Source organism: Lissotriton helveticus, chromosome 7 (assembly GCF_964261635.1).
Source record: "Lissotriton helveticus chromosome 7, aLisHel1.1, whole genome shotgun sequence".
NCBI lineage: Eukaryota > Metazoa > Chordata > Amphibia > Caudata > Salamandridae > Lissotriton > Lissotriton helveticus.
In genome coordinates, this window is record NC_136068.1 from 1253245680 (window position 1) to 1253259286 (window position 13607).

At 45.5% G+C, this 13607-nt stretch overlaps 1 protein-coding gene and 1 long non-coding RNA gene across 2 annotated transcripts in view; one reads left to right on the forward strand and one right to left on the reverse strand.

Moving 5' to 3' along the window:
- Positions 1 to 13607, reverse strand: part of WFIKKN2 (WAP, follistatin/kazal, immunoglobulin, kunitz and netrin domain containing 2) — a 343688-nt gene that overhangs the window by 159156 nt on the left and 170925 nt on the right. The gene's annotated exons all lie outside the window — the stretch shown is intronic.
- Positions 7078 to 13607, forward strand: part of LOC144770147 (uncharacterized) — a 36106-nt gene continuing 29576 nt past the window's right edge. The window contains exon 1 of the long non-coding RNA XR_013598812.1: positions 7078 to 7136. This is a non-coding gene — a long non-coding RNA (uncharacterized LOC144770147). The remainder of the gene's footprint in view (positions 7137 to 13607) is intronic.

A 13607-nucleotide genomic window follows, 5' to 3' on the forward strand; every position in this document is an offset into this window, starting at 1 on the left:
CAGAAGTGCTTAGGGTTCAGTCCCTTTGAACTACTGTACGGTCACCCTGTGAGAGGACCTCTGAGTCTGGTGAAGGAGTATTGGGAGAGAACTCCTAGTAAGACCTCACAAGATGTGTTCAGCTATGTACTGGCCTTCAGGAACCAGACTCAACGCTTCAGGCAAACCTAGAAGCTAGCCAAGAAGAAATGAAAAGATGGTACAACCAGAATGGCACTCTGGTAGAATTTCAACCTGGGCAGAAAGTGTGGGTGATGGCACCAGTGGAGCCCTGTGCACTCCAAGACAAGCGGACTAGTCCGTATGAGGTGGTGGAGCACACGAGTGAGGTAACCTACCTGGTGGACTTGCAGACTCCCAGGAACCCTTTAAGGGTCCTGCACATAAACCACCTCAAACCCCACTTTGAGAGGTCTGATGTAACAATGCTCCTTGCTACAGATGATGGAATGGAGGAGGAGAGCGAGCCACTTCCTGACCTCCTGTCAGCAAAGGAGCAAGATGGGTCAGTGGGTGGGGTAAACTTCTCCTACCCTGACCCCAGAACAGCAGAGAAACTGTCGCCAGGTGCTGGGACAGTTGCCTCCCTGTTCTCCCTGACACCAGGAGTCACCAATTGGTGCATCCGTGATGTGGACACTGGGGACAGCCTACTTGTGCAGCAAAACATTTACAGTGTAACTGACATTGTCAGGGCCAGCATCAAGGAAGAAGTTTGAAAGATGTCGGCGTTAGGGGTGAAAGAGCCCTCCAGCAGCCCCTGTGCTAGCCCAGTGGTCTTAGTGCCAAAAGCTGCTGCACCCGGTGCCACTCGAGAACTTCGGTTTTGTGTGGACTGAATGCGGTCACCAAGACTGACACACACCCCATTCCCAGAGCTGATGAGCTTGTGGATCGGTTAGGCGCTGCCTGGTACCTCAGTACGTTTGATTTCACATCTGGGTACTTAACTGAGGGGGCCAAAGAGAGGTCAGTATTTTCAACTACCAGTTCCGTGTTATGCCCTTTGGGTTGAAGAATGCCCCTGCCACCTTCCAGAGACTGGTCAACCAGGCACTGTCCGGGCTGGAGGAATTCAGTGCCGCTTATCTGGATGACATTGCTGTGTTCAGGTCCAGTTGGGAGGAACATTTGCAACACCTCTGCGAAGTGTTGAAGGCTCTGCAAAGGGCAGGCCTCACTATCAAGGCAAGTAAGTGCCAGATAGGGCAGGGATCTGTGGTGTACTTGGGACATCAGATAGGGAGCGGCCAGGTGGCGCCCCTACAGGCGAAGATTGATAGCATTCTGGCTTGGTTGCCCCCCAAGACCCAGACAGAGGTGAGAGCCTTTTTAGGTCTCACTGGGCACTATAGACGGTTTGCCAAGTGATATGGCACCGTTGTTGCCCCCATGACTGAGCTGACTTCAATGAAGCAACCCAGGAAGGTGATCTGGACTGGCGCCTGCCAGGCCGCTTTTGAGGCCCTGAAATCTGCCATGTGCACAGCACCCGTGGTCAAGGCGCCTGATTTCTCCAGTGAGTTTGTTGTGTAGACAGATGCTTCAGAGCATGGTGTGGGAGCAGTACTCTCACAATTGAACGACGAGGGCTTGGACCAACCTGTAGCTTTCATAAGTAGGAGGCTACTTCCCAGGGAACATAGGTGGACTGACATTGAAAGGGACGCTTTTGCTGTGGTCTGGGCACGTTCAGACAGAACACAGGCCCCTCAGATGGTTGATGCAGATGAGGGGTGAGAACCCAAAACAGATGAGGTGGTTCATCTCCCTACAGGGAATGGACTTTAAGGTGGAACACCACCCTGGTACAGAACATGCAAATGCTGATGGTCTGTCCAGATTCTTCCGCCTTAGTGATGAGAACTCCCAAGTGGGTGGGTAGTTCTCCCCACTTTTCAGCTGGAGGGGACACGTGTTAGACCTGGCATCCTTGGCGTGGTTTTCCCTGACTTTTTGCCTATGCCTCTTGTGTTTTTGATGCTGTGCTGGATTTCATTTTTGCTGGCTTAGATGTTTTGGGCACTTTGCCACTGCTGACCATTGTCAAAGTGCAACTGCTCCCTGTGTAAATTGATATTGTGATTGGTTCTCCCTGATCTGCATATTTGTTTCACCTGTATGTCCCTAGTAAAGTGCACTAAGTGTGCCCGGGCGGGTTAATCAAATGCTACTAGTGGGCTTGCAGCACTGATTGTGCCACCCACATGAGTAGCCCTAAAAAGTTGTCTCAGGCCTGCCACCGTAGTGCTTGCCCGCAGTTTGTTAACTGCCATTTCGACATGGCCAGTGTACCCACTTGCCAGGCCCTACCCTTCCCTTTCATTGCACATAGGACACCCCTATAGCAGGCCCAAGGTACCCCCCCTGGGAAGGGTGCAGTGTATGGGAAAGGTAGGACATGTACTGGTGAGTGTGTGTAACATGTCCTGATAGTGAAATACTGCCAATTTCATTTTTCATTATTTGAAAGGCTATTTTGCCCATAGGACAGAATGGGGAATGCTCTGTAACATTTTTACAAGCATATCTTCCCATAGGGGTAAGATAGAAAATTGGAGTCTGGTATCCCTGAACTCAGAATTTAATAATACATCTTTTAGTAAGAATGGTTTTTAAGTTCTGTGTTTGAAAATAGCACTTTTAGAAAGTGGCTATTTACTTGTTCAACCTTTCTGTGAGCCTCTGCCTGTTTGTGGATTGACTATCTGGCTGGCTTAGTGACAGGGGCTGGGGAAGTCCCATGGCTCCGGGAGGCTGGGTGAGTCAGCCCTATGCTGAATAGGCTGATCTGCATTTAGAGAGGTGGGAGGAGTAGCACCCGTGCCTGAACTGGGCTGTGCCTGCCTTCCACAAAAGACTGCCTTCACCTCATGCGGTGTGACTTGGACCCAGGACTTCACTAACAAAGGAAGAAGTTGTTCACTGGCAGAGTGCTCCCAGAACTGCTTTGGACTGGGCTCTGAGCTCCTTATACACAAAGAACAAAGGCATTTGTGGGTATACATATTAGAGCTGAAACCCCTGAATTTTAGACTACTTCGTGATCAAGAGGAACCTTTGCCAAAGAGGACAGCTGAAGAGAAGTGCTACCCTTGCTGTGTGTCAGGGGCTGGCCTGCAGTTAGCTGTTGCTGCTACGGAAATGACAAGGGACCTTGCTGTGTGCTGGGTTTACTCTCTACTTGAAGAGGAGTCTCCAAGGGCCTTTGTGAGCTGGCCTCTTGTTGCGTAAACACAGGGATGTAAAAGTTTCCAAAAACCGTCTCAGCTGTGCTGTGTGCGTATGCCTGCCCACAGCTCTACCTGCCCTGAGACCCTTGTGAAGCTTGTGCTGTGTACATGTGTCTGTACACAGCCCTACCGGCACTGTGACCAAAGCCGTGAACTGGCTACCTGGCAGCCAAGACATGGAACTCCCTCCCCATCCACCTTCGACTGACCCAGGATCACCTCTCCTTCAGGAAGCTACTCAAGACCTCGCTCTTCAAGCAGTAACGTACCCCTCCCCCCAGCACCTTGAGACCCTACCGGGTGAGTAGCGCGCTATACAAATGTCCATGATTGATTGATTGATTGATTGCGTGTCTCTAACCGCCGCCAGCCCGAGCCATGAACTACAAAGTGCTGCGTGCCTTTCACCACCACCGGCCCGAGCAGTGAACTACAAAGTGCTGCGTGTTTTTCACCACCGCCAACCCCGAGTTGATTGCTGCCGACGGGACTGCCCAACAGGACGTCAGCCGCAAGTGAAAGAAAAGCAACCTCCAGGTAACGCTCGGACCGAAGTGCGGAGCCGCTGCGTGTGTTGCTGCCTGGGGCAGGTTGTGGGTCTGTAAGTGACTGCTCAGACTGCCATTTAAACAACAGGACCTCCTCTCCTGGTGAACCCAATGGCCCGTACTTGAATGGTGGGGATCGACCGTTTCGGGGACCTGTCTTACGCATCCCTTTTTATTTACAAAGCTTTTGGGGACATATTTTCGTTGTGGCTGACCACAGAGTCAGTATTACAGGGGTGAAGAGTTTGGTAACAGCAAGGACACAGTACGCCGGTGCAAAAGAGACATGTGCTTGTGACATTGTTGGCAGGAGTCAATACAGTCTCTGCAAGTGATCTATCTAAAATCTGTGACTGTTTGACCCCATTGCATTTGCCTGAAGAAATACAGAATCTACAAGTTTAGTTTAGTAACAGCTTCCTAAAGAACATTTCACTGAGTATCTGTATGTTTGATTTTTGTCATTTTGCTTTTGTGTAGTTTAGATAAAGATACTTTATTTTTCTACACTGGTGTGGAGTTTATTTGTGGTTTTATCACTGTGTTACTGTGAGTGTTGGTACAAATACTTTACACATTGCCATTGGGATACGCCTGTCTGCTCATGCCAAGCTACAAAGGGGGTGAGCAGGGGCTATCTGGAGTGCGTATCCCCCTAGCCATGACTAGAAGCAAGGGTCCATATTTGGACTAAGGTACCTACCTCTGCCAACTAGAGACCCCCATTTCTAACAGTCGCTTACTGTTTTATGTTGGAAGGGAAGCAAATGGTGGTCTGACCATGTGACTGGAGTTATAGTTCTGTATTAGCAAAAATTACATCTAGGATGTGTCCAGCAATGTGTGTGGGTTTGTGGACGATCTGATGCAGGTTTAGTGCGTCTGGGCCAGTGATTAATGTTTTCGGATGGGGCATATTGGGTTTGTCAACCCAAATGTTGAGGACACCCAGAAAGCATAAATTGGAGAGTATTGTTATCAGGTTTGAAACTGTGTCTAGAAGTGTGTCTGGGAATGAGAAGGAGCAGGAAGTTACAGGTGGAAGACGGTGTAGGATTGGATCTGGTTAGAAGAGCCTCACAATTCTTTATGGAGATGTCATCAACTTTAGTGATGTGTAATGTTTGCCTGTACACAACAGCTAGGCCAACTCCTTTTTTGCCAAACGATTTTGGGTGATTGTTTGATAGCCTTGTGGAATGGCCTCATGCAGGACTGGAGCCATATCATTTCCTAACCATGATTCAGTTATGAATAGTACGTCTGGTTTTGCGTCAGTGCGAAGGTTGTAGATGTGATGCTTGCTTTTAGAGAGCGATCGGGTATTTATTAGTTGACAGTTTAGAGAATGTGCTTGTTGACAGTGAGACTTTTTTTTGTAGAAGAGCAAGCAGTATTGTGTGGGTTTGTAGCAGGTTTGTTTTTAGTGCTAGTATTAGCTGTATTAGGATAGCAATCGTGTAGCTGTTCTGTAATGTGGTTCTCATCCAGCAGACTAAGAATGCATTTTGATGGGTCTGCATGTGTAGATGGTGGAGACAGTGTTTGAGAGTGAGTTGGTGCGCTGTGTTGTTTAACATTATGCAGTAGACATGGAGAAGCGAAGTTGTGAGATGTGGCACATTGCTTATATTGTTTGCGTGTGTTTAGGGCAAAAAGTGTATGACTCAGGGGTGGTGGTGCAGCATGTCTGTCATGTAGTATGGTTTTAAATTGTCCAATGGATGAGAGGCTGTTGGAAGAGAGTTGCTGTGTTGCTGTTTGTGTGTTAGGTGTGGTGGAAGAGAGAAAGCTTGGCATTGGAGTTTGTTCCTTTGTGTAGTTTGAAAGGTGGATGTGTTTGTATTTTGTGACAGTAAGTATTATGAATTGTTGCCCTTGAGAGATTTTTTGTGCAGGTGTGCTTGATATACTTTTTTTTATGAGGAGTAGTGGAAAGAGGTGCGGGTGTATTTGTTTCATAAGATGGATTTGTTTGTATAGTATTGGTGGCGAATGTAAGTTGTAAGGTAGAGGGTGTTATGATGTGGTTGTGAGTAGAGTGCATGTTGTGTGTAGGAGGGGATGAAGTAGAGGTAAGAGTGTTTGTCTTGGACTGGTTTGTTGCAAGAGTTAAAATGTGTGGCGCCGTTCAGTATATATGTTGTGCGTTTGTGTTATTATGGAAGAAAGAGGATGAAGGTTTTGGATGGACAAATGTCAAGTTACCATTCACCTGAAAACCAGGTTGTTCGATTTGAGAGATGAGACGACTAGTCCCAACACCCCCAAAAGCCTATGCCTGACCAGATGAACTTAAAAACACCAAGGCACGGACTGACCTCCACGGGAAGGGGGGAAAAGTGGATAAAACAAAAAACAAAACACTGCCGTCTTCTTTGTCCAAGGAACGTCCGTAGTATCGTGAGCAACTTCTATGTGGTAGAATTCTTGCTCATCTACAATACTATACATATATCAGCACTATGATACTCTTTTGTTCTTAGTGTTTACTATATTGTCACAATATACATAATAGAGTATTGTACATTTCTCTCTACGGTGTAGCCCTTCATTCAAAATAAGATTTATTCACCCTCTATCTTCTGATGTATGCTAAATAAGCAAACAAAAAACAAAACACTGCCGTCTTCTTTGTCCAAGGAACGTCCGTAGTATCGTGAGCAACTTCTATGTGGTAGAATTCTTGCTCATCTACAATACAATACATATATCAGCACTATGATACTCTTTTGTGCTTAGTGTTTACTATATTGTCACAATATACATAATAGAGTATTGTACCTTTCTCTCTACGGTGTAGCCCTTCATTCAAAATAAGATTTATTCACCTTCTATCTTCTGATGTATGCTAAACACGTAAACCTGTGCCTCAGGTGTCTGCAGCAAAATAAACAACATAAATTAACATTCAATTCACTGTGCATATAACATTGATAGACAAACTTTTCAATTTGGAACCGTCCTTACTAGTGAAAATACTTCTATCCTCTTGGTACTCTTTGTACCTCAATTGTTCAGCAAAGAATGCAGGAAATAATAAGCAAAGTCACTTGATCAGAGCGTTCTTACAATGAAGGAATAGTCTTCTTCGTTCAAGCGGTAATGTCAATGAGCATCTTTAAGTAAATAAAGAAATAAATAAAAGTACCTGAAATAGTTGTATGTCCTCTCTGCGCGAAGTGCGCACTGTGAAAATTGCTGACTTGATTCTTTTTTCTCTTTTAGAGCAGAGGAAGTCCCGGAGGCAATCAGGAGTCTAGTCCGTTTCCTGGAGACCATGGAATTCTGCAACGTTGGAGACGCGTTGGGTAGATGAAGAGGAGAGGCTGCATGGCTTCGTTGTCGGAATCAGGTAAGCGGGAAAAGAATGACGAGAGCAAGCATCTGTCATGGTTCTTGTTCGTCTTTTATAGCTCTCGTATGGGTGGGGCACATGAGGTGTCCACACGTGTGAACACTGCCAACTGTCAAAACGTCCACACGTGTGCACACTGCCAACTGTCAAAACACTCTCTGTTAATGACAGGCAGCAGACACGTGTGCTTGATGGAAAACACGTTTGAATATTGAGTCCGCAAAACCACTTCAAAACCAAGTCATTCTCCCAAGGATGATCTATTAGTAGTGGGCGGGGACTTCAACCTTCCCCTTGATCCCCTATTGGACAGGCAATCTAAATGTGTGTACCACCCATCACGCTCCCATGAGGCACTGTTGCGATTATGCTCCAAATTCCATCTCCACGACTCCTGGCGACTCCAGCACCCAGAAGGGCGCGACTACACCTTCTATTCGCCACCACACAATTCTTACTCACAAATCGATTATTTATTAATCTCTAACCCGTTCACGCACCTCATTGACGAAACTGTAATAGCCCCAAAATTGGTTTCAGACCACTCTTGCATCCACATGAAGTTGGCAGGCTCTCACACCCTCATCCCTCCAAAACGTTGGCGGCTTAACGAGGAGATTCTGCTAAGACCCGAAAATAAACAACAGATAGAGCTCGCCATACGTGAGTACTTTGAACTAAATACGCAGTCAGGTTTAGACATCTCAACAATTTGGGACGCCTTCAAGGCCACAATAAGAGGCACATTAATAGGAATCAGGGCTCGCATGAATAAGGAGTTAAACTCTGAACTAGAATCTCTAGAAGGAGAAATCAAAAAATTGGAAATTTCTCATGCTACCAACTTAACTGACATACCTACATTGGACCGCCTGACCAATCTGAAATATAAATACAACGCCATACTAAGTAAACTGGCAGGAGTATGGATTAATAAATTTAAGGCACAGAAGCTGTGTGAGGGCAATAAGGCAGGGGAAACTCCTGGCGTCCTATCTTAAGCACAAGAGGAAACAATTTCACATCACATCTATTAAAGACCAGTCCATTACTACCCATACCAAGCAGAAGGATATCCTTCGCACCTTCCATTCCTTCTACGAGGATCTATATAAAAACAAATTACAATTTAACATGGAGGAATGCTCACAGTATTTAAAGTCAATCCACCTTCCCCAAATTTCGGAAGAAGGCAAAACTAAACTAGGGGCCACATTTACAATTAAAGAAATCTCCTCTGCGATTAAAACGCTAAAAAACAATAAAGCACCAGGCCCAGATGGCTTTACAGCTAATTTCTATAAAACCTTTGAGGACCCTCTTAAACCCATACTCCTCAACCTGTTCCAATCCTTTTCACTAACTGGCAGTGTCTCCCCCACGATGAGTGAGGCAACTATAATAGTAATACCAAAGGAAGGGAAAGACCCGTTGCTGACTAAAAATTATAGACCGATTTCGCGAATAAACTTAGATTGTAAAATGTACGCAAAAACATTAGCCGGTAGATTAAACTCTATTTTACCGCCCCTGATAAGTAGTTACCAGGTAGGTTTCTTAAAAAACCGGTTGTCCAATGACAACACAAGACTCCTATGCCATGTCCTAGAAAAATCAAAAATTTCAAACTCTCCCGCGGTGGCAATCACGCTTGACGCGGAGAAGGCGTTCGATAGGGTGTCGTGGCCTTTTCTGCGTCAATGCATGCACTTATTTAATCTGGGAGATAAATACACAAACACGGTTATGGCGCTATATTCCCGCCCATCCGCAAGAATTGCCATAAACAGTTCCCTCTCTGAACCCTTTCAACTCAAGCAAGGGACTAGACAGGGTGGCCCCCTTTTGCCTGCCCTCTTTCTACTGGCCTTAGAACCTCTCCTTCGGGACATAAAACAAAATGACAATATTAGTGGGATCTCGTTCGGTGACACGAAAGGGAAACTTGCGGCCTACGCGGACGATATCTTGATAGTCACTGAAAAGCCAAATACTTCTATAGCGGCCCTGATGGACTCCATTGACACCCTACTACTTACACTCGGACTATAAATTAAACCGAGACAAATCTGAAGTTAAGCCCCTAAATATCTTCACCAGTAGAGAAGTGTTAGGCACCTCGGGATTATGTTGGCAAACTGGCTATAAAAAACACTTAGGGATTGAATTCGGTAGTTCCAATATCGAAACCCTTCAACACAACAAATCTGTGTTCCTTGAGAAAATCACAACACAACTAGAGGGTTGGTCTCCCCGCTTCATTACTTGGTGGGGAAGAATTGAGACTATCAAAATGATGGTTACGCCCCGATCAATTATTTGGTCAATATGCTTCCTCTGTTATCCCACGAATTCCATAATAAATTGGACAAGACACTAACAAATTTCATTTGGAAAGGTAAAAAGGCAAGAATCAGCCTACAGAAGCTTTGATTAGATAAATCAATTGGTGGCGTCAACCTCCCTGACTTTAAAAGATACAAATTGGCATTTCTGGCCAAACAAGGCTCCTATTGGCTATCTCCCCCCGTGGGCCATTCACCTGTGTGGTTGGATATAGAGAAGGCCCTCTTGGGAAATATCCACCCCATCTCAATCCTGTCGATGAGATCGAATCAAATACCTTGTTCGAAATCCATATTTATCAATACCAAGCTGGCCCTATTTCAAATTGACAAACTGATGAGCACTTCGATACGACAGTCTAGGTGGGAATCGATTTGGAAGAACCCTAGGATTACATATAAAGGCAAGCCATTGCACAACCGTACCTGGATTGAGAAGGGCATCCTCTTCCCTCACCAACTTTATGACGGTGCCTACCCTCTTCCTTTTTCAGCGATTCAATCGAAATTTGGGATTAACTCCTCCAAATTTTATACCTTCTTGAATATAAAAACAGCCATTACAAAAGCAGGTTTGTCATCCACCCCCCAGCTCTCCATTCGTACTTTTCCAGTTTGGATAAAATAGGCCACCAAGTCTCAAAGATATATAAAATACTGAGCCCACAGTCCTCCAAGCTGACCGAACGCTCTACGCAATTCTGGTTCTCTCTCGCTTCCTTTACAATCTCTGACTCGGACTGGTCCATGGCGTGGAAATGCTGCAAGAGCCATACAATTAGCCCTACTCTTTCACAAACCAAATTCTGGCTCATGCACAGAGTCTTCTGGACGCCAGCTCGCCTTTATGCTCACAAAATCAACCCAGATGCCTTCTGCTGGAACTGTAAATGTGCAGAGGGGGACCTAGACCATCTCATCCTCCAATGTGAGTGTGTTTCCACTTATTGTGGTAGGGTCTTTGACTTCATTCACAAAGTATTTGGCGTCTTACCCCCCAATGAACTCCCTTACCTAGTTTTTGGCTTTGTTAAGGCGGCACAACTCCCTCAGCCGGATAGAGATTTGCTAGACCTCCCACTCACGGCAGCAGTTAAGGTTGTTCTCAACAACTGGAAGGACACAAAAAAGGCCAGTTATTCATGCTGATTGAACTGGGTAATTAACCTCCGTGGGGCAGATAATATCACTCTGCAAAACTCTCCCTGGCGCCCCGCACGTAGGAAAATGTGGTATGCACTGTATAACTACTTTAGCGTCTATAAGCCACCGTGAATACCCCAGAATATTGGGTCTTCTGCTCGCTGCATATACGCTTTGAGTCGTGCAGTATTATCCAGATAATCCACACTACTCTGTGGCGCACCTCCCCCACCTCTTTCTCTATTCCTCCTTCTATGTTTCTCTCTTTCCCCTCCTTCTCTGACCTTCTTCTTAAGACCTTATGTTATTAGATGTGGTACTCGGTTACTACCCGGACCATCCTGTATTGGACTAGGACCATCATACATGTCCTGTAATATTGTACTATCACTTGTGTTTCTTTCAGGACCATAACACTGTAATCTCATCTCATCTTGGTTCGGATGCTTTTTTATCTGTACGCTGATTGTACGCACATCGCCCCTTGTTTTTACTGAAATGTCCAATAAAAACTTGTGAAATAAAAAAAAAGTCATTCAACAAAGGAGATTATACTGGGCATAACTTTAAATACGGAAACAAATAAGTAATAAAAAGAATTAAGCAAACATGCTGTGGACTAAGTTATACAGTGTGGTAAAGGCGTACAATGACTTCATCTAGTGGCCAAACTGAGCACACAATATAGGTAGCTTAGTTTACAATAGGGGTGCTGGTCATATTCAGGACACACTTCCTAACAACAAATGATGGAAAGCTGAGTATATGTTTGTTAGTGATAAAAGAGGCTCTGTTAGGAGTAATTAGAGTGGGAGTGTGTGTTTGGATGGGCTGTAGTCAAGTATGGTGTGGAATTGGGTTGTGTTAGTCATGAGTGGATTGGCTAGTGGTATAGGATAGAGATGTGTACTGTTTGTAGGTGATGGTGCAAATGTTTGGTAGCTGGGATAGAAGGGTGTATAGGTGTGGTTTGTGTAGTTTGTAGGTGGTGCTGAGACATTCAATTGTGCATAGGGTTAGTTTGTGGTAAATGTGTGGAGTACATTTGGTGTGAGCCTGTTACTCTGTGGATGTGGATGTGGATGGTGTAGGGTGGGTATTACTGGATGAGAAAATGGGCAGCATTTCTGGCCCTGGTCCCGAACAGGCTCAGACAGGCACTTACCCTTTTCCTCTCCACCCTTTGCCTTGATTCCCGGGCTGAGACGCCCTAAGCCCTGCCCTTTTATAGCCATAGTAATCAGGTGACCACTTCATCCAATGGGAACCCTAGTCCTAACCCAATCCAATCACAACACTAGCCCTAAACTCTAGAACCGATAGGAGACCAAGACCTTATAGCCAATCATAGCCCTAGTCCAAGCACTCAATCAGGCCCAAAACCCTAACCCCTGTGTCCAATAACAGGCCTAGCACTAGTCCCAACCATAGTCCCAGCAACCAATCACACAGGAAACCCTAATCCCTACTTCCAATGGGATGCCTAACCATAGCCCTAGTCCCAACCCAAATCCCAGCAACCAATCACACAGGAAACCCTAACCCCTACTTCCAATAGAAAACCTAACTCTTGCCTTAGTCCCAACACTATATTTATTGATTCACTGACCCAGAAATCCCTCAGGACCCTCAAATAAGCAACCTATGAGAACACCCACCCTAACCCAATAGAAACACCAGACACAACCACCAATCAGTGCACACATGTACCATCCAATAGCAGACTATATAAGGTCCCAGCATCTTCAGACAAGGATTGCTGGCCAGGGAGTTGGGAGCTGCTCCTCTATTCAGAATCTCCTAGGAGACAGACGTGCTCAATCCACACTTTGGACTTCTGCAGGTAAGGGCCTAACAAACGTTATCCTCTAACAATACTGTTTGTATAAAACTTTACTCACTCTCCTAGCTAAAAACGAGTGCACAATCCCTAATAAACACAGCTTAAACAGCTCACAGCAGATTACTGCTGTCTCAGAGCACCCTCGGTTCTCTCTCTGATGTAGAATATCCCTGTTGCTAGAGGTAAGGGGGGGGCTGATTTCACTCACTTGCTAACACATACAAAATGGAAGCTGGGGGTGGACTGCTTAACGTACAGGTCTTAGCACAGAGCAAGGGAGAAATTGGGAGGGAAAAACAGATAGTCACGGGGAATGAGAGGGAAACAACTACAGATTTTGGACTGCAAATCCCACAATTCAACAGGTTAAATGAAAACAGTCATGGACAAGTAAAAACCACAAGAAGTTTAAGCACAAACCAGGTGATAAATTATGCTGTCACAGGCAGGTCAAAACTACAATTTTTAAACTGTAACAACCACAAGCAAAGCCAGCATAAAAAAAAGTGATTAAATCACGGGTAAGGAAAATCGCTTTTTACATTTTAAGAAAGAGACAGCATTAGTCTCTTTACCACCTCCTGGTATTTGGTTCAGTGCAATATGGGGCACAGGGAAACTGCAGGTGAATGTTTTGCGGGTCACCCATCAAACCCTTAAGGGTCTGGGCAGGTGTGAGAGTAGGGCTCAGTGTTGACTGGGAGCCAATCAGCAGGCCTAGGTTTGCTGACACGGTGGTGGGGCTGGGGCTCGGGAGCTGGTTGTGGTGTTTTGATGTCATGTCTGGAATCAAGAACGCTGCGCTTTCGTGATTCCAGAGATGACAGTTTAGACCCAGGCTCTTGATGTAGACGTGTTTGATTTATCCTGTGGAATAAATTGGATTACACTCGTGTGTCTCGTCTTAAATACAATACTGGCGACGATTGGAGACGAATTACGGAGCCTGGAGTCCTGCTTGATGCAGATCAGGTAGCTGTTCATCGTGGATTGTTTCTATCCTATGGTACCGCGTTCCGGATGAATTGTCGTGATTCACGACGGCATTTCATGAAAACCGCGTCCTTCTGTGACTCTCGGTGAGTGCTTAAATAATTTTCGAAGCTTTTTCTGAAGTCGGATGATCTCCGAGCAGTC